The 21,943-nt window shown below is 45.7% G+C and overlaps 1 protein-coding gene across 2 annotated transcripts in view; it reads right to left on the reverse strand.

Annotated features, from left to right (window-relative positions):
• GATAD2B (GATA zinc finger domain containing 2B) overlaps nucleotides 1-21,712 on the reverse strand; it is an 85,814-nt gene extending 64,102 nt beyond the window's left edge. Inside the window, exon 1 of one of the 2 annotated variants that reach the window (XM_032845176.1) lies at nucleotides 21,581-21,712. The gene's annotated coding sequence lies outside the window, so the exon portion shown is untranslated. Of the gene's footprint in view, nucleotides 1-21,003; nucleotides 21,159-21,580 lie in introns of those variants that run through there. The other variant, XM_032845175.1, reaches the window with a different exon arrangement.
• Between the last annotated feature and the right edge of the window lie 231 nt (nucleotides 21,713-21,943).

The following is a 21,943-nucleotide window of genomic DNA, read 5'->3' on the forward strand; positions in this document are numbered from 1 at the left end:
GTTTCATTGCTTTTTATGTTTTTATATTGCAACTTTATTAAGATCTCTTTTGGAAGGGTCTTTTCTTTTTTCTTTTTTGAAATGATCTTTTAAAAAGAGGAACTGGTAAAGCAAACGATTCCAGTTAATTAAAAAATACTGTGGCTGGGGTGCCTGGTGGGGCGCCTGGGTGGCTCAGTGGGTTAAAGCCTCTGCCTTCCGGCTCAGGTCATGATCCCAGGGTTCTGGGATGGAGCCCTGCATCGGGCTCTCTGCTCAGCAGGGAACCTGCTTCCCTTCCCCCTTGCTCTGCCTGCCTCTCTGCCAGCTTGTGATCTCTGTCTGTCAAATAAATAAATAAAATCTTCAAAAAAAAAAAATCTTAAAAAAAAATACTGTGGCTATGTCTCTGAAAACTAAATCTCTCTTAAAACACTTTTCATAAGAAAGAAAAGATGAAGAACACTCAAATCATCCAATTTTGGGCGCCTGGGTGGCTCAGTGGGTAGGCCACTGCCTTCGGCTCAGGTCATGATCTCAGGGTCCTGGAGTCGAGTCCCGCATCGGGCTCTCTGCTCAGCAGGGGGCCTGCTTCCCTTCCTCTCTCTCTGTCTGCCTCTTTGCCTGTTTGTGATCTCTCTCTCTGTCAAATAAATAAATAAAATCTTTAAAAAAAAAAAAATCATCCAATTTTGCCTTTCCCATTTCTTCTAATATGATGAAAACAGAATAATCTCACGCAGCCTGGAGAGAATGTGAACAAGATACTCACCTAAAACAGAACTAATGTGACTTTAGGTGCCGTTTCAGACTCCCCAGTGGAGTGCAAGGGAAAGATTAGTGCTTCTCACGGAAATACTGAATAAAACCAATATTCTTCTACAAATAATTAAAATTACATCATGTTGTTGTGAAGTGGAAGTCTTAAGAAAAATTTCTCCTACAAGGATCCAGCATTGTCTTTAAAAAATACCAACCATACTGTAATGGATTCAGATCACCACTTCTGCTATACGGTGCTAAGTTCCCAACGGTAAACACTTGGCCAGAGTTTAATCCATCTTCAAACTAAAAGGACTGCTGGAGAAGTGCCCCTTACTCTAGCGACTTTGTTTCCATATTTAAATATTACATTCCTCTAAAATGCTGCTGGTTTGCTAAAAGTTGTTGGAAAGAAGAAACATTAAGCTACCAAATATCATGCAGCTCTGGTAGGTATTTAAAACTGTCAAAGAACCAAGGTTAAACTAGAATCAGGAACTTTAATAACAAGCAAATTAAAGAGGGAGTCAAAGGGGAAAATGCATTAGATTTGGATTTATCCAACAAAATGGGATTACTCCTGGATAGCCATTTTATTACTATTATTTTCAAAAGATTTTATTTGAGAGAGTGCGCGCATATACACGCACATAAGCATGCAGAGTGGGTAGGCAGCAGAGGGAGAGACTCTTGAGCAGGCTCCACGCCCAGCATGGAGCCCAATGTGCAACACAATACCATGACCCTGAGATCACGACCTTAGCTGAAATCAAGAGTTGGACGCTTAACCCACTGAGCCACCAGGCGCCCCTGAGTAGTCATCTTGAAACTTCCATGAAAGTCAATTTCTGGCTGACCAATTTTCCTCTGAACAAAAACATCCTTGCAAAAAACACAATCTGGGGATAACTTCCTCAAAATTATTACAAATGTTTACCAAATAATAGCCCATTTGCCCAGTTATACCACTATTAATCTAGAACTGGAATTTATCTATCTACACCATGGACTGGCCTTTTCTGTATAAAGGCCAAATAGTAACCATTTTAGTCTTTGGGGGCATTATCTTTGTTGTGACTACTGTGACACTGGAGCAGTGTGAAAGCAGCCATACACAATATGCAAAAAGTGTGATTATTTCCAAGGAAATTTTATTTATGGCTACTAAAATTTGAATTTTATACAATTTCTGCATATAGTGAAATATCCTTCTTTTGACTTTTTCAACCACTTAAAACTATAAAGGGATGCCTGGGTGGCTCAGTGGGTTAAAACCTCTGCCTTCGGCTCAGGTCATGATCCTGGGGTCCTGGGATGGAGCCCCACATCGGGCTCTCTGCTCGGTGGGGAGCCTGCTGTCTCCTCTCTCTCTGCCTGCCTCTCTACTTGTGATCTCTGTCAAATAAATAAAATTAAAAAGAAAAAGGAAGAAAATCTCTAATGTTCTTTTAATTTCAAAGGAGATGGTAATTTCAAACATACATCATGCCCTTGAATTACTCAAATTTCCTGTCATTCCTTAAGAATGTTTATGAAAACTAAGTTTCATTTTACCTTTTTTAAGATTTTATTTATTTATGTGACAGAGCGAGAGCTCACAAGTAGACAGAGAGGCAGGCAGAGAGAGGGAGAAGCAGGCTCCCCGCTGAGCAGAGAGCCCGATGTGGGGCTCGATCCCAGGACCCTGAGATCATGACCTGAGCCGAAGGCAGAGGCTTAACCCACTGAGCCACCCAGGCGCCCCTCATTTTACTCTTGACAGCAGACCCTGGATATGGGATAAAATAAAGAACGTGGGACTGTGGTACCAACAGAGGTAACCCTCTACTCTGACCCTATTAAGGCCTGCTAGTGAGCTCTAAGTTCACTAAACAAAATTCAAATCTATTAAATAAAACAAATCACCTTCACCCTAAAAGCACAGAAACAGAATGAGGAAGACAAGCGACCCACTCGGCAGGAAAACTAGTCAGAAAGGCAGTCTAAGTTGTGTTGGGCATTAGGTCTTACCCATCTGAACACCCTCATTTCCTGAAAACAGTACCCTGCTGCCGACAGAGCAGGGTTTGAGTCTCTTGCCTCCACCTACCGGGAGTTCAGCAGCGACTCAGTGAGAAGCTGCCAGGTGAGCAGTCAACCAGGACTGTACATGCTGCTCCCAACTCCTATAGTTGTTCTCATTTAAAGACTGTGGTGACAAAAAATCAATTTATCAAAAGTTTTACATTTAGATCGACAATTGAGAGGTTTGAGGGACATTTCAAACTTGAACATTTTTCTCTTAAAATGCCTATTCTCCTTTTCAACCACTGGCTACAGTCACATGGTCAATAATTAAAATTCAAAGACAACTACTTTTAAGAAAACAAATGCTAATAAGGTACATAAGTCTTCCCAAAAGTACCCGAAGACAGGCCTCATCACTGCCCAGCCACACGACTTCCATCAGTTTAAACTGGGCTGTTTTAGAAACTCACAGCCTGTTGGCGTGAATGTAAATTGATACAAATTTCTGGAGAATAATAATATCTAACAAAATTCTAAATGTGAATACACCTTGATCCAGTAATTACATTTCTAGGAATTTTACTTACAGATAAACTACACTGTATAAATGCATTTAAGATGTTTCACTGGAACCCTGGTTATGAGAGAGCATGCGTACACACACACACACACACACAAACTGGAAACATTCTGGGCATGTGGGTGGCTCAATGGGTTAAGCATCTCCCTTGGGCTCATGTCATGATCCTGGGGTCCTGGGATAGAATCCCACGTCGGGCCCATGGCTCGGGGGGGGGGGGGGGGTCTGCTCCTTCTTCCTTCTCTGTGTGCATGCTCTCTCTCTCTCAAATAAATAAATAAAAACTTAAAAAACAAAACTGGAAATATCCTAAACATTCCTCAGAGCGAAGAGATTAAGTAAATTAAAGCATATCCTACAAAGAAACATTACAGACACCAAAAAATGACATACATGCGTGTAACATTTCTATGTGTACACATCCAAACACACAGGTAAGAAGAATACAGCATCATGTTCAAGAGTTTGAACCTAGAGTCAGACTTCCTCATTCCACCCTCAAGCTCCTCTACTTACATTTGTGGTCTTATGCAAATCACTGAAATTTTCCCCACCTCCCTTTTTTCATTTGAAAAATGGAATAACAGCATCTACCTTTAGAGTACTGTGAGGATTAAACAAGCTAACTAATATGAAGTGCTTAGTGTTAGTTATCGTTAAAAACACATCCAGGGGCGCCTGGGTGGCTCAGTGGGTTAGGCCTCTGCCTTTCATGGTCTCGGGTCCAGGGATCGAGCCCCGCGTCGGACTCTCTGCCCGGTGAGGAGTCTGCTTCCCCCCTCTCTCTTCCTGCCTCTCTGCCTACTTGTGATCTCTGTCTGTCAAATAAATAAATAAAATCTTTAAAAAATAAAAACACATCCAAGGTAGGGGCACCTGGGTGGCTCAATCGGTTAAGCATCTGCCTTCAGCTCAGGTCGTGGTCCCACAGGTCTGGGCTCCCTGCTCAGCACAGAGTCTGATGCCTCTCTTTCAAATAAATGAATAAAATCTTAAAAAATTATATCCAAAGTAGTAAATGAATATGGGCAAGCAATCACAACAACTAAAACTAAAGCAATAGGAATAGGCAGAAATTGAGAGATTTTGAAAGCAGCATTTTCAGGATTTGGTAAGCCTATCTCACACTTAGACCTAAGTAGCAAAAAGTGCTGAATAAAGGCACTGTTCCTACTTAAAAGGCACTTTTAATGCTGGTTACTTAATTTATACTATCAACTATTGTAGTTATTTTAATATAGATTTTCCCTTCTGGGCTATAGATCTAGAACAATGAGCTTGTGTCATTTATCTTTATATATTCTACAACACCTACATATAAAAGTCTTTTCCACAGTAGGTGTGCAACAAACATTTTGTGAATATATAAATGGTTAGGGCTTTTCAGTTCTCCATAACCAGTAGATTTAAATGGTTACAAAGCTCTGACAGGCTGAAGAAGAGAAGAAAACCAAGTTTTCTTTCTCTTTTTTCCCCCCAAGGTTTCTCTTTATTAGAGTGATTAACTGTCATTTTCCTAAACTGAAGCAATAAAGGACAGAGAAAACCATGCGAGGTCTATACTTAATGACCTGGAAAGAGCTCCGTATACTGATAAAGGCCTTGGATTTTCTGACATAATCTGATTTCATGAACTGGGTAGCCAACATTCCTAAATTAAGTTGTTGTTGTTTTTTTTTTTAAAGACTTTTAAAAAATATTTTTTTTATTTGACACAGAGAGAGAGAGAGAGAGAGATCACAAGTAGGCAGAGGCAGGCAGAGACTCCCTACGGAGCAGAGAGCCCAATGCTGGACTTGATCCCAGGAGCCTGAGATCATGACCTGAGCCGAAGGCAGAGGTTTAACCACTGAGCCACCCAGGCGCCCCTGAACTAAAACTTTTAAAAATAAAAAAATTGGGGTGCCTGGGTGGCTCAGTGGGTTAAGCCTCTGTCTTCAGCTCAGGTCATGATCCCAGGGTCCTGGGATGGAGCCCCACATCGGGCTCTCTGCTCAGCGGGGAGCCCGCTTTCCCTTCTCTCTCTCTCTGCCTGCCTCTCTGCCTACTTGTGATCTCTGTCTGTCAAATAAATAAATAAAATCTTAAAAAATAAATAAATAAATAAATAAATAAATTGTTCCAACTATAACAAAATAATTCAATTCACTTATAAGAGCAAAGGTATTTGGAGTAACCCTGCTTCTAACACAATAAAAAAACAAAACAGGGACGCCTGGGTGGCTCAGTTGGTTAAGCCACTGCCTTCGGCTCAGGTCATGATCCCAGCGTCCTGGGATCGAGTCCCACATCAGGCTCCTTGCTCAGCGGGGAGTCTGCTTCTCTGTCTGCTTCTGCCTGCCACTCTGTCTGCCTGTGCTCGCTCTGACAAATAAATAAATAAATAATCTTTAAAACAAACAAGCAAATAAACAAAAACCTGTGATGCAGGGAGCTAAAAGTCAATTCAAAACTCAATGACAGGAATCAGCTACCATATTATAATAATAGGGTCTCATTCAGCTTAGTTTTATATTCTTTGGTCCGATATAAAAAAGCATGTGAACAGAAAAACCCAACCTAAAATTTACAGGGATCCTAAAGGGCCAAACAGTTCTGAAAAAGAACAGATAGAGGAATCACACGTCCTTACTTTAAAACCTGCTGGAAAGGGGTGCCTGGGTGGCTCAGTGGGTTAAAGCCGCTGCCTTCGGCTCGGGTCATGATCCCAGGGTCCTGGGATCGAGCCCCGCATCGGGCTCTCTGCTCAGCGGAGAGCGTGCTTCCTCCTCTCTCTCTGCCTGCCTCTCTGCCTACTTGTGATCTCTGTCTGTCAAATAAAAAAATTAAAAAAAAAAAAAAATTAAAAAAAAAAAAAAAACCTGCTGGAAAAATGGGTTACCACATGCACAAGAATGAAACTGGACCCTTACAGCACACACAAAAATTAACTAAAATGGATCAAAGACCTAAATGTAAGAACCAAAACTATAAAACTCTTTGAAAAAAAAAAAAAGGGATAAAAGCTTTGTGACTCTGGATTTGGAAACAATTTTCTTTAAAAAAAAAAAAAAAAACAACAAAAAAAACCTCCTTTTTTAAAAAGATTTTACTTTTAGAGTGCACACACACAAGCAAGAGCAGGGGGAGGGGCAGAGGGAGAGAAAGTATCTCAAGCCAGAGTCGGCTTGAAATTCTTTCTCTCCAGACTCCCTACACAGTGCAGAGCCACCCACCCTGAGATCATGACCTGAGCTGAAACCAAGTCAGATGCTCAACCAACCGAGCCACCCAGGCACTCCTATTTTTTTCCTTAAACACTGTATTTATTTGAGAGAGAGAGAGCATACATACCCGGGCATGCACATGAGCGGGGAGAGGGGCAGACGGAGAGGAAGAAGCAGACTCCCTGCTGAGGGTAGGCACCCCTAAAGGATTTTATTATTATATAATCTCTATCCCAACATGGGACTTGAACTGAAAAATCCCAAGTTCAAGAGTCCCATGCTGCACTAACCAAGCCAGCCAGGTGCCCCAACAACAAGTCCTTGACTATGACACCAAAAACACAGGCAACGAATGAAATAATAAACTGTATCTTACCAAAATTTAAAACTTCTGCACAGAACGCCTGGGTGACTCAGTCAGTTAAGCGTCCTCCTTCCGCCTGGGCCATGATCCCAGGGTCCCAGAATTGAGCCCTGAGTCAGGCTCCCTGCTCAGTGGGGAGACCTCTTCTCCCTCTCCCTCTGCCCTTCCCCCTGCTTGTGCTTGCTCCCTCCCGCATGCACTCTTGGGTCTCTCTCTCTCCCCCCAAAATATTAATAAAATCTTAAAAATAAGAACTTCTGTGCATCAATGGACACTATCAACAAAGTAAAAAAGGCAACCCACAAAATGGGAGAAAATATTTGCAATTATACATGTGTGAAGGACTAATATCCAAGACATATACAGAAGTCCTACTACTCAACAACAACAAAAAACAAATAAAAATGGGGGAGGTGTTGTTGGGGAGGGAGGACACTGCCTGGGTCAGTCAGAAGAGCATGAGATTCTTTTTTTTTTTTTTTTTTAAGAGTTTATTTATTTATTTGAGAAAGAGAACATGAGGGGAGAAGCAGAAGAAGGGGAGGAAGGGAGAGAGAGAAGCAGACTCCTCACTGAGTGGGAAACCCGACGTGGGGCTCCATCCCAGGACACGGAGATGACTGAGCTGAAGGCAGACACTTAACTGACTGGGCCACTCAGGCGCCCCAAAGCATGAGATTCTTGATCTTCAGGTCATGAATCTGAGCCCCATGTTGGATATAGAGAGTACTTAAAAATAAGTGTAAAAAAAAGGAATGGACTTGAATAGACATTTCTCCAAAGAAGATATACAAATGACCAATAAGCACATGAAAAGATGCTCAAAGTCACTCATCATTAGAGAAGTACAAATCAAAACCACAATGAGATACCACTTTTCACCAATTTGGACAGCTTTATAAAAACAAATAAAATAAAGTATTGGTAAGGACACAGAGCAGTTGGGACTCCTTGTGCACTGCTGGTGGGAATACAAATGATACAGTCGCTGTAGAAAACAGTATCGTGGTTCCTCAAAAAATGAAATACAGAACTGTCCTATGATTCAGCAGTTCCAGCTCCAGGTACACACCCAAAAGAACCGAAGCATCAACTTAAACGGGTACCTACACACGGATGTTCATAGCAGCATTAATCACAACAGCCAAGAGGGAGAAACAACCCAAGTATCCACTGACAGATAAAAAGATAAAATATGGCTAAAACAATAGATGGGGCACCTGGGTGGCTCAGTGGGTTAACCATCTGCCTTTGGCTGAGGTCATGGGCCCAGGGTCCTGGGATCGAGCCCCGCATCGGGCTCTCTGCTCAGCAGGGAACCTGCTTCCTCCTCTCTCTGCCTGCCTCTCTGCCTACTTAAGATCTCTGTCAAAGAAATAAATAAATAATCTTAAAAAAAAACAACAACAATAAAGATAAAAGAAAAAATGTGGTATATATGTAAAATGGGATATTATTCAGCCTTAAAAAGGAACAAAATTCTGGGGTACCTGGCTGGCCCAGTCAGAAGAGCATGTGACTCCCAATCCTGGGGTCATGAGCTCCAGTTCCATGGTGGGTGTAGAGATTACTTTAAAAAATAAATAAATAAAGGGGTGCCTGGAGGCTCAGTTATTAAGTGTCTGCCTTCGGCTCAGGTCATGATCTCAGGGTCCTGGGATCAAGCCCTGCATCTGGCTCCCTGCTCAGCGGGGAGCTGGCTTCTCCCTCTGCCACTCTCCCGGCTTGTGGTCCCGGTCTCTCTGTCAAATAAATAAATAAATAACTTTTTTTTTTTTTAAAGGAGATTCTAATGCACACTACAAAATATGGATGAACCTTGAAAACTTCATGCTAAGTGAAATCAGCCAGACATAAAAGGAAAAATGTTGCATGATTCCACTTTCATGAGGTACCTGAAGGAGTCAACTGTGCGGAGACAAAGTAGAACAGCGGCAACGGGCTAGCGGGGTGGTGGCAGTGGGGAGGGACTGGGGAGTTGCGGGTCTTCTGTTTGTCTGCAGCAGGCTCCATGCCCGGTGTGGAACGCAACCCTGGGGCCTGAACTCTCCCTGAGACCCAGACCCGGGCCCAAATCAAGAACTGGACACTGAACCAACTGAGTCAGCCAGTCGCCTCCATTTTGCAACAGGTACAGAGTTTCAGTTTGGGAAGATGAAGAAGTTGTGGAAACGGATAGTGGTGACGGTTGCAGGAGGAGAACCTGCGCACTGGATACAGTACGTACATAACACACGTTATAAGGGATGCAGTAATACCACTGAAATGAATACTTAAAAACGGTTAAAATGTTCAATTTATGTATATGTGACCGCAGACTATATGCTAAATTTACCATTGCCTTTGAAAAGAACATCTCACTTCACTGAATAATTTCTATCTGCAAGGCATAGGAAAGTTAAGTAATAGGTCTTAAAACTACTAGCAAGTGATGGAGTAGAAATTTGAACCCAGGACTTTGGACCTCAGAGCTACACCTGCAATCATTACAGTGACCAAAGGGTATACTCTAATTTAACCAAGGAAAGAAAGCTTCCAGGTAACTAAGTGGAAAATACCCACCAAGAATGGTAGCAGCACTGGACTACTCTCTCACACAGACGGCAGAATTCAATTCATGCCTCCCACTGAGAATGGTTGGTTCGGGCGCGGGGACCGGGGACACCACACCAAAGCTTTTCAGAGTAACAAGCAGAAGCTAATGCAGCACAGTGAGATGTGCTAAGCAGTCCTGGTAATAACAAAATTAAAATGACAACTTCCAAAAGCTTCTTCAGTTAATCTACAGAGCTGTAAAACAACGACTAAACAACCTCGCTGCTGGGGAGCCCGGTGGTTCAGTCAGTCAGGTGTCCGCCTGCAGCTGAGGTCATGGTCCCAGGGTCCTGGGATGGAGTCCTGCATGGGGCTCCCTGCTTAGTGGGAAGTCTGCTGCTCCTTCTCCCTCTGCCCCTCTCCCTGCTCATACTCTCTCAAATAAATAAAATCTTAAAAAAAAAACCCAAAAACATAAAAGATGGTATCTAATTAAGACCTGTATTAAATCATTAGATCTCAGAAAGTTTTACAACCAGGGTGCCTGGGTGGCTCAGTTGGTTAAGCAACTCCTTTTGGCTCATGTCATGATCACGGAGTCCCAGGATCGAGTCCCACATAGGGCTCCTTGCTCAGCAGGGAGTCTGCTTCTCCAGCTGATCTCTCTCCTCTCATGCTTTCTCTCTCTCTCTCGAATAAATAAATAAAAATCTTTTAAAAATTAAAAAAAAATTTTACACGCCTACTTAGGTTACAATGGTCTCATCATGCCCTTGACTCCTCAAGATTTTTAAAAAATGCACTTGGGGCGCCTGGGTGGCTCAGTGGGTTAAAGCCTCTGCCTTCGGCTCAGGTCATGATCCCAGTGTTCTGGGATCAAGCCCCACGTTGGGTTCTCTGCTCAGCGGGAAGCCTGCTTCCTTTCCTCTCTCTCTGCCTGCTTGTGATCTCTGTCTGTCAAATAAATAAATAAAATCTTAAAAAAAGGGGCGCCGGGGTGGCTCAGTGGGTTAGGGCCTCTGCCTTTGGCTCGGGTCGTGATCTCAGGGTCCTGGGATCGAGCCCATCAGGCTCTCTGCTCGGCGGGGAGCCTGCTTCCCCCTCTCTCTCTGCCTGCCTCTCTGCCTACTTGTGATCTTTCTCTCTGTCAAATAAATAAGTAAAATCTTAAAAAAAAAAATCTTAAAAAAAATGCACTTGTTATTTTTAAGATGTTTCTATCCACTGCAAAACACAGCTATAAAAGATCTTTTTCCAGTCACCCATATTCCTTGAAACCTTTTAGTTCAATATTAATGCATTACACAGAATTTAGATGGGAAATGGCTCTCTAAGCAGAAGGTGAAGAGTTAAAAATGAAGCTAATGAAAATTTAGTCCTGGATCTTAGTGTAGTAAGAGACCAATATTCTAGTTTCCACTCATTTGGCACAAAATACCTGGATTTAAAATACTCTAGGGACGCCTGGGTGGCTAAATGGGTTAAGCCTCTGCCTTTGGCTCAGCTCATGATCTCAGGGTCCTAGGATCAAGGCCCACATCGGGCCCTCTGCTCAGCGGGAAGCCTGCCTCCCCCCCCCTTCCACTTCTCTGCCTACTTGTGATCTCTGTCAGGTAGATGAATGAAATCTTAAAAAGAAAAGTTTAAAAAAAAAATACTCTAAAAAAAACCACTTTCACATTTATAACGCACTCAGCTGAGGAACTGGCATTCTTTACTACCTGAATTATAAAATAAGAAAAGAACATCATCAGAGTACCATACCAATTTATTCATGGACACTTATTATAAGCCAAAGTCTAGTATATGGCAAGAGTGCCATGCTACTCACATCAAATTTCCATAAAAGAGAATATAAGGTCTTCTAGCCAACCTGTCCAGGGAAGTAGGAATACACAATACCAATTACTTCAAGCTTTTTGATAGCAATGCATCAACCTAGCCATAAATGTTAAAGAATGATTAGAAAACTGCCCCTCCCTCCAAAAAATATTATCCTATAGGGGAAACATTTTCAGTATTTTCACTGGTAGTTCAAACTTTGAGATGAAAGCTTGAAATTCAGAGGTGAACACCATTCAGGTAACCTTTATGCCTTCAAACAACAATTTCTCCATGCTTTGTTTTGTTTTTAATTTCAAAACCAACATATCACCTTCAAAGAACTGGAAACCAAGGATAGTTCTCCTTCTCTCTCTGAGCCCCTGGTCCCTCTGCATGCCTCACAGTCCAATGATGGGCTTTATAAATTCCCTACTGTGGTACTAACATCTCAGGGAAAGGAAGGGCTTCTTGATTGTGGCTCCAAGGTTTCTGTTTACTTACAAAGTTGCAACCTTACTCTCCTGCTTCTAGCACATTAGATTAAAGATGGGGGGGGGTTGGGGGGTGTGGCAGCAGCTCAGTTACCCTCCTGCGAATTCACTTCTAGTGAGGGCCAAGCTGGCTAAGCTGTGCATTTGCCTTAGCAGATTCACCGGGAGGGACTCCTGGGTGGCTCAGTTGGTTAAGTGGCTGCCTTCGGCTCAGGTCATGATCCCAGTGTCCTGGGATAGAGTCCCACATCGGGCTCCTTGCTCAGCAGGAAGCCTGCTTCCCCCTCTGCCTCTGCCTGCCACTCTGTCTGCCTGTGCTCACTCTCTCTGACCAAAAAAAAAAAAAAAAAAAAAGATTCACAGGGAAAAAAATGGCAGCCTCCATACCAGTGAGGTTTCTAAAAAATATCTAGCTTAATGCCACCATCCTAGTTCTCTGGAAAACTAGCACACAAAAGCAATCAATTCCCTCACTCCAGAGTAACAACCCTTAAAAAACTTTCAAACTCAAAGAAGAAAGCAGAATAGCAAAATGCAGTATTCTCCAAGCACTGAGTCACTAATACCTTAAGAAGCTCTTTCATGGCCAAGTAACTAGGAGAACCTCCACACACTCTAGCCATTCTCTGACCACTCCCAACGTACAATGTATATTTAGACACGCAAGGCTCTGAGAAGTCATGCCGTAAAGAAATCTGCCTTAATTGAACTCAGAATTTTTCAGACCACTATGTGACCACATAACTTTTTTCACATAAGACCTATTTATGGGCACCTGGGTGGCTCAGCTAGTTGGGCGACTGCCTTTGGCTCAAGTCATGATCTGAGTGTCCTGGGACTGAGACCCACATCAGGCTCCCTGCTCCATGGGGGGAGCCTGCTTCTTCTCCCTCTGCCTGCCACTCCCCCTGCCTGTGTTCTGTCTAATAAATAAAATCTTAAAAACAAAAACAAAAACCTATTAATACTATTGTATTTTTTGTCTGGTTGTTTTTTGCTTTTTTAGGGCAAAACAAAACTCTACAAGAAGGGGCGCCTAAGTGTCTCAGTCGTTAAGTGTCTGCCTTTGGCTCAGGTCATGGTCCCAGGGTCCTGGGATCAAGCCCCACATCAGGCTCCCTGCTCATCCGGAAGCCTGCTTCTCCCTCCCCCACTCCCCATGCCTGTGTTTCCTCTCTTTCTGTGTCTCTCTCTGTCAAATAAATAAATAAAATTTTTTAAAAAAATCCTCTACAAGGGGCGCCTGGGTGGCTCAGTGGATTAAGGCCTCTGCCTTTGGCTCGGGTCAGGGTCCCAGGGTCCTGGGATGGAGCCCCGCATCCAGCTCTCTGCTCAGCAGGGAGCCTGCTTCTTCCTCTCTGCCTGCCTCTCTGCCTACTTGTGATCTCTATCAAATGGATAAATAAAATCTTAAAAAAAAAAAAAAAACCCTCTGCAAGAAATGTTGGAAGAATTTAAGACCACAACTCTTGAGGTCAGGCAGAGTTGTTACATACTAGATTCCAGCAAAATGACACTACCTCTGGGAATTGGGTTGTCCCATCTATAATATGATTACATATTAAATATATACATTTTTAAAATTCCTTTTAAGGGGCACCTGGGTGGTGCAGTTGGTTAAGCATCCAATTCCTAGTTTTGGCTCAGTTTGTGATCTCAGGGTCACGATCTCAGGGTCACGAGATCAAGCCCTGTGTTGGGCTCCACACTCAGAACAGAGTCTGCTTGAGCTTCTCTCTCCTTCTGGCCCTCCTACTTGTACACATGCTTTCTCTCTCTCAAATAAACAAATCTTAAATAATAAATAAATTCCTTTTAAGTTCTCAAAGTTGCAAAAGCACAATCAAAAAAAAAATCTGAGGGGGCGCCTGGGTGGCTCAGCGGGCTAAGTGTCTGCCCTCAGCTCAGGTCATGGTCTCAGGGTCCTGGGATTGAACCCCACGTAGGGCTCCCTGCTCAGTGGGGAGTCTGCTTCTCCCTCTGCCTCTTCTCCTTTCCCTCCCCACCAGCTCATGCTTGTTTGCTCTCTCCCAAATAAGTAAAATGTTTTTTAAAAATCTGAGAAAAAATTACAGAATTCATGACTGAGACACTCCTTGAGAAGAGTAACTTCCAAGGATTTTACAACCTTTTTTATCCACTAGGATACTGGGAAAGTCTTTAAATCCTCCACACTTACGGTGACATACAGGAGTACATCACACATACTGATGAAAATGGCTATGAACAGAATACATGTTGCAGAAGAGTATTTATGGCTTCACTGATTAAAAAAAAGGGGGCCTCATTTCAACATGAACAAGAAAAAAGAAGTTATGAGGAAAGCTCAGCTTGTGTTAGCACATAACAACTGTATAGTGCTGTACAGTTTATAAAGCACCTTTACGTGTAGACTCATTTGACTGATACGGAAATCTAGCAAAAGAGCTAAAGCAGCTCTTGATCCCCATTTCTAAGGTGAGGGAACTGTGGTGTGAAGGCTTCAAAGGACTAAGCCAAGGTCACGCAGATGATAAATGGCAGAGCAAGGATTCCAACCTTGTTCTTTTGTGCCAGAACAAAACAAAAGGGGTAACTTCTAAATGTACGCGACATTTTCTCATATTCGCATCTTTAATACTTATCAGATGACAGGTACCATGCTAGGCACTGGACACACAACAGTAAAAGCACATGGTATCTTTCAGGATATTCACAGACCATTGAGGGGAAACAGACAATATTTACAGAGCGAGACCAAAGAAGAAAGCAAAGCAAAGTCTCTCTGGGAAAATCAGAAGGCTTCCCAGAAAGTAGCATTTGAGATCACACTTGGAAGCTGATCTAGGAAATGGAACTGTATGTGCTCATGTATAAACTGTAAGGGAGAAATGTAAGGCCAGATAGAAAGGCAAAGGCCAGGATTACAGGGCCTGAATATTAGGCAAAGTTTAAACTCCACCTTTAAATGACTGGAAACTATTCAAAAGTATTGAGAAAGGCCAAGAGAATAATCCGATCTCTGTCAGACCATTTTGAGCCAATAGAATCGAGAGTTTAAAAGGCAACAAAACCAAAAACAAAGAGAACTGTAAGAGATCCCGGCAACCTCTCAAGTAAGAGTTGTAGGCCTGAAGCAGGAGACCAGCAAGAGAGACAGAGACAGAGGTACTGGCTGAGAAATATTTAGAAAGTGATAGAGAAATCTGATGATGGTGCTCCCATTTCTGGCTTAGGTGACTCAATGAATCACAGAAGGGGAGCTGAGGGTGAAAACAGAGTGTGAGGTACCAACGGAATACAGAAGTGGGTATGTCCAGCACACAGTAGAAAAATGGAAACAAGAGGCTGGAGTTTAGGAGAAATGTGATAATCTATGTGAATACATGAAGGGTTTTTTTTTTTTGAATAATCAAGTGTTATTTACCATTTCAATGGGAAGGCAATAATTTTATCATCATTATTTGTATGATGCTTCAAAGTCTACACTTTAAAATCCCATATTATGCTAATCACATTTCGTACTTTTGTTATAAACAATCATGAGATTAGGAAAACAGTTATTATTCTTATTTGATCAACAAATATTTATTATTAACTATGTATCAAGTACTGTATTAGGCATTAAAACACCGAAATAAATCCATGCTTTTGTAGACCCTGTATCACAGGAGGGGAACCAACATGCAATAAATGTAAAAAAAGGGGGGGCACCTGGCTGGCCCAGTTGGAGGAGCATGCAACTCTTGGTCTCAGGTCATGAGTTCGAGCCCCACGCTGGGTGTACAAATTACTTAAATAAATAAACTTTTTAAGAAAAGGCAATAAAAGTCAATCAGAGAAAGACAATTATCATACAGTTTCACTCAAGAAACAGATGAGAGGATCACAGGGGAAGGGGGGGAGCTGAATGGGAAGTAATCAGAGAAGGAGACAAACCATGAGAGACTCTTACCTACAGGAAACGAACTGAGGGCTGCTGCAGGAGAGGTGGGGGGGATGGGGTAACTGTGTGATGGGCATTAAAGAAGGCACATGATGTGATGGGCACTGGATACCACTCATGCAACTCATAAATTATTGAACTCTACATCTGAAACTAATGTTGTACTATATGTTTGCTAATTGAAATTAAAAAAGCAATAAATGTAACAAACATGTTATAAAATTATAAGCACTGTAAAAAAAAGACAATAGGGCATGGAAAAATCAGGAGTGAGAGGTGGGAGCTGAAGGTACAATTTTAAGAGATCTCACTGAAATGGTAACATATTTAAGCAAAGACTTGAAGGAAGAAAATTAGTCATTTGTATTATCTCTGTGAGAAAAACTAGCTATTTCCCACTAGAAGGAATAGCTAGTGCAAAGGTCCTAAGATAAAGAGTGTGAATGGTGTATTCAAGAAACAAGTCAAGGTTGGGGCGCCTGGGGGGCTCAGTGGGTTAAAGCCTCTGGCTTCGGCTCAGGTCATGGTCTCAGGGTCCTGGGATCGAGCCCCGCATCGGGCTCTCTGCTCAGCGGGGAGCCTGCTTCCCCGCTCTCCCTGCCTGCCTCTCTGCCTGCTTGTGATCTCTCTTTCTCTGTCACATAAATAAAATCTTTAAAAAAGAAAGAAACAAGTCAGGGTGGCTGGCTGGAATGGAGTGAGCAAGAGGAAGGAAGATGATCAACAGAAAAGGTGGTGGGGAATCGCAGAGCATGCAAGATCCTACAGACCACTGTAAGAACAGACTTTTATTCTGAAAGAAATGGGAATTTTAAAATTAGGAGCCTTAGGTAGCATGGGGGGAAAAATTAGAAGGCTTATCCAAAATCATACAGCTAATAAATGGCAAAACTAGGATTTGACTCGGGATTTCTAAATTCCCTATGCCTGTGTTCTACTATTCCAATATGCCACTTACTAGCCCTACAACCTCCCTCCCCAGAAGTCGGAACTTAAATACTCTCAAAAAGCTAACTCCGTAAATATTTTCTAGGTAAGAGATGTACTAACTCTCTGGTTAAGATTTCTAATCCCTCACAACTATAATGGGAATTTATTAATTCTGATGTCTAATCTAAATCCCACTGACATTCCAGCCTATATTTTGGGTGATTAAAAATTCCACCTTCCCCCCAAATGAGACAAGCCCAAGAAAGCTTTGATCAGTAGGCTTAATCCATGACTTTCAGCTTCAAGTAATGGTAACCTGAATTACTTAGAAAACGTGTACCTCTCAGATGTGAAAAGCAAAAAGAGAATGGCTCAGGAATGTGGAAGTATTGTCATTTTTGTTAATACTTTGCCAGTTAGTATTAACAACTAAAAGTTTGTATGTTGTCAAAGAAGTTTCTGCAGTTACTGTAACTTTGAGGTCTAGGATTTGACCAGTCTCATACCTCAGGAGTAACAAAATATGTGTTCTTATTCATCTGTTGCTTTTGGTACTTTAACCCAAAACTCCTGATGGCTTTTTGCCAGTTAGTGGCAATTTAAGGCAATAACAAAGATTAGAGGATTTTGAGGGAGACACCATGTAAAAAGTAGACAACTTTAGCTCTTTTATGACCCTGGGTCACTCCTTGCCTACTAAATGAACTCAAAACCACACAGGAATATTGCAAATATCCCTGAGAGGGAAAAATGGTACATGAAGAGGGAGCATTTCAAATCCGATTTTCTTCAACATTACTACACAAGTCCAGGAGTCTCTGCTCCATGGACTCAGGAGCCACCAAGATCCCCAACCAGTACCTACAGAAAATGTCACAGCGTTACTAAGGATAAACCAAACTATACAGCTAACAGAAGGTTTCTCCTTAAAAGGCACACCTTTTCAACAAAAACTGAACTTCCTTATGCATCTTTTCCCAAGCTTAGCCAATGCAGGGGAACTGCAACTTTGTGTGAGACCGTCTGATAGGTTAGATCTTTTCCTGAGCAAGGAATGGACAGCTTTACAGCAGGGCTAGATTTATAGTCAATCTGGGTGTGTCTCTTTTTTCCCCCTCCCCTCCCAACAGCTTCAGAAAATGCCTGGCTATTGTGCTTCGATATGTAATGATACACGGCTTTAAATACTATAAAAGGTCTAGGAAAGAAAATTCCTTGGTCCTAGTAAAGGCTCCAATCTTGTGCTTTCTCTAGCAGTTGTTTTAATCAATCAAACGACACAGTGTTCTGAGTGCAGAGGGGCCGCTTGTTAATGCGCTTATCCCAGTGGATTGGCGGACATGGAATATACTCCAGTCTAGAAACCAGGACAGCACAACTGCGGTTCCCCTATACACGCACCTCCCCTATACACGCACCTCCAGCTTGGTGGGTGGGAAGAGAAGGAAGGAAAAAACAAACAGCACACTGAAGCAAGAGGCCTGTTGTTTACAACAACATCCTAGCTTAAAGCGAGGAGAATCCAGAGGTACCAGCATTCCATCAGGATACTATTATTCAGGGATTCCTGAATGGCTCAGTCGGTTAAGTGCCTGCCTTCAGCTCAGGTCATGATCCCAGGATCCTGGGATCAAGTCCCACATCAGGCTCCCTGCTCAGTGGGGAGCCGGCTTTTCCCTCTGCCTGCCTCTGCCAGCCTCTCCCCTTGCTTGTGCACTGGGCTCTCTCTGACAAATAAATAAATTAAATCTTAAAAAAAAAAAAAAAAAAAAAAAAGATACTATGATTGACACACTGACACCCTCCTCCCACCCCCACTCTGCTATTCTGTAACCAAAATCCAACCTGAAGGTCTGGCCAGACCCAGCCAGGGAAAGAAGAAAAAAAAAAAAAAAAAAAGAAAAGAAAGAAAAAGAAAAAAAAAAAGTGTGTGTGTTGGGGGGATTGGAAACATTTGTCCAAAAAAGAAAGAGAAAGGGGGCAGCACACAGGCTTTTGAATATCTTTAAGACTATGAGGTACAGGGACGCCTGGGTGGCATCCCTGCTTGAGCCACTGCTGCTGCCTTCAGCTCGGGTCATGATCCCAGGAGTCCTGGGATGGAGTCCTGCATCGGGCTCCTTGCTCAGCAGGGAGCCTGCTTCTCTCTCTGCCTCTGCCTGCCTCTCTGCCTGCTTGTGATCTCCAACAGATAAATAAATAAAATCTTAGAAAAAAAAAAAAAAAAGACTATGAGGTTCAGAAAAAAAAATTTTGCATCTTCCCTCCCAACACCCATGGCCTTCTACTGAACACAGCAGGAAAGGTCACAGCCAGAACGTAGCCGAGAAGAGCTGATCACGGACCCTGGTCAACACTGTTCCTAGCCAAGCACTGGAGCTGCGTCTGTGCAGCCCCTTTCCGGCCTGCCCCTAAACAGGAAGTTAGCAGACATCACACAGTCAGAGGAGGCAAACCACAGTGTCCTAAAGATGGATGCTGCTGTCAGCTACGAATTCCTCTCACTCCATCGAAAGTGTTTTCAAGTAAGGAATAAGCAGGACAAAAGTCCATAAGTCTCACCTCCTCTCAAACTGGGTCACTCAGCCTACAGGTCTGGCCTTCTGATTCCTGATTAATATTTATCTGCTTCATTCCTCACCACGATGACTACAACTGCCCCAAGACTAAAAAAACTATATGCCTCTAAAAATGGAAGGCAGCACTGCCAAACCAGCACTCCTACTAACTCATTATTCATACAACCTACCTGTTTAAAAAGCCCAAGGAAAGACTACTCTTGACCCAGTCCATCCCCAAACACAGACAAGAGATCAGTTACAAAAAAAAAAAAAAGCAGACATTTCCAACAGATGCGGGCCTTCCTTTAAAATACACGGAGGCCTCCCACAGCACCGACTCTACTAGCTCCGGAAGTAGCCTCCTTACCCGTCAAGCACAGACAGAAATGTTGCTCTAAAACAATACTCTGTAACGATCGCTCGGACACCAAAAACACGAGTCAGACTTCAACGAGCAGTTTAGGTCAGTGCATCCAAGAAAAAGCAAAAGTTTGTTTAATGTCCAACATCCACGCACGCTACCGCCAGAAAACAATTAGAAATCGGTAAACGGGAGGTGAGACTAGACAACTGGAGAAGTGAGAGGGAAGACTTCACTTTGAATCACATGCGCGCACTACCTATCCAAAAACTGCATTTTTTTATATATAAAAATGTTTCCAAAACCAAAAGCATCAGCTCCTCAACAGGACCCGCGAGCCCTCCAGCTGCTGCAGTCTGGCCCGAAGGCACCGCTCCCTTCCCCAGCTCTGACACGCACACAAAAGCCCTGCAAACCACCACGGTCGGAAACGGGAAAAGTCGCTCTCGGCAGGCTACCTGCCTCCCGGGATGACAGCAGGAGGAAAGGCCGAGGCCAGCTCCGCCAGCGGGCACGTGCCCCCCCCCACCCTGGGCCTCCACCGCCACCCCCGCGCCAGCCACCCCCGCGCCAGCCCGGAGCGAACGCCGCGCGGCTGCGGGGGAAGAGTCCGAAGAGGCCGAAGAGGCGAGCACGCCTTTCCGGGGGGCGGGGGGCCGTCCTGGGCCGGCGAACGGCGCCCACAGGAGCGGCCGCTCCTCGGCGTCCCAGCGAGCAGAGGGGCAGAAAGTACTCCAAGTCCCGCTCCGGTCCGCGAAGGGCCAGTCCCGGCTCCGTCGGCCCCCGGAGCGCCCCAGAGGCCCCGCCGAGGACAGCGGCGCCGGGGTCGCTCGGAAGGGGAGCCCCACCCGGGCGGAGAGCGGTCCCCGCTCCGACGGCGGCGCGACGGAATAAAGGGGCCCGGCTCTGCGCGCCCGATCCCGTCCCCTAAATAAAGAGAATCCCGCCGCGCTCCCCTCACCCGAGGAACCCCCGCGCGTCCCGGCGGCCGGCGGGGCCCGGACTGCGCGCGGGGAGCGGCCCCGGCCCCCCGAGGGCACCCCCCGGGGCCGGAGCGAGCTGGGGGGGGCGCTAGAGCGGAGCGGAGGGGAGCATGGCGGGCGGGAGGCAGGGAGTGGAAGCGGGGATGGCGGGGGAAACGGGGCGCGCGGGAGGGAGAAAGAGTCAGAGCAGAAGGAGCGGAGGGACGCGAGGCGGGGGCGCGCGAGGCCGAAGGGAAAGGCCGGGGAGCGCGCGCGGGGCGGGGGAGGGGACGAGGTGAGGGAAGCGCGAGGCGGGGGCGCGCGGGGCCGAGCGGGGGAGGGGGACGCGAGGCGGGGGCGCGCGGGCGGGCGTCGGCTCGCGGGCGCTTCCCCTCCCCCGCCCTCCACCTTTCCCTTCCCCCACCGCCGCCGCCGCCGCCCGGCTCCCCCGGTCCTCGCGGCTCGCCGCCCCCGGGCGGGCGGGCGGCCAGGCGGGCCTAGGCCAAAGCTCCTCACCTGGCGGTGGCGGGGTAACTCCCGGCGAGCTCGCCTCCTCAGGCGGCGGCGGAGGCGTCGAAAAAGGGAGGCGACGGCACAGTGGGTTCCGGGCCCCGCCGACGGGACCGGGGGCGGGGGTGGGGGAGGGGGGCGGGCCGGACCAGGGCGGGCGGGCGGAGCAGACACTGCGGTACAGACGGGGGGCAGCGGCGGCGGCGGCGGCGGCGGCGGCGGCGGCTGCACCGGCGGCGGCACCACACAAACAAGGACGCTGATTGGGCAGCTGCCAAGCGCCTCGGCTCCGCCTTCCCCACACGCCACGACGCCCATTGGGCGACCCCAGCCGGCCTCCCCGCCCCCCTCTGCTCGGCCCCACCAATAGAAGAGGGGATGCCGGGACTACACCCCACCCTCGAAAAGTGAGTGGCTGGAGCAGTGATGATTAGCGTACAGAGTACCCAATCCTAAGCGGAGGAGGGGGATGGTCTAGCGGGGGCGCGTTAATGGGTACCTCGGCCAGTCCCAGACACATCCGGGTCTTCAGCAGCCTATTAAGTGTCGGGGGTCAAAAAATCGCTTCAGGCTGCAACTTTACCTTAGAGACGTTTTGGTCCCCAGGCAGCCGCCGTACCCCAGTATCCCCAAACCCGGCTTCCCCCTCGGCCCGCTCTCATTCTTCCGACTCCAAAGATGGAGACTGGCGAGCGGCGCTCGGCTCCGCGCTGGGTGGTGGCTCCTCGCGACCGAATCCCGGAATCTGACGATGGCAGCGGCCGCGGGCGCTCGGGCCTCGCGGTCTGTGCGGGGCGTGGCCTGCTCGGGGCCTGCGGCTTCCTGGTGTGCGTAGGGCCCCGCGCGCGCGCCTGCGGCGGCCGGGGCAGCCGGGGTGCCTGGGGGCCGCGAGGGGTCGGCGGGGCGCGGGGCGCGCGCAGCACCGGCGCGGTGACGGCGGGATCCG

Source organism: Lontra canadensis, unplaced genomic scaffold, assembly GCF_010015895.1.
Source record: "Lontra canadensis isolate GAN:19392208 unplaced genomic scaffold, GSC_riverotter_1.0 scaffold160, whole genome shotgun sequence".
NCBI classification, from domain to species: Eukaryota; Metazoa; Chordata; class Mammalia; order Carnivora; family Mustelidae; genus Lontra; species Lontra canadensis.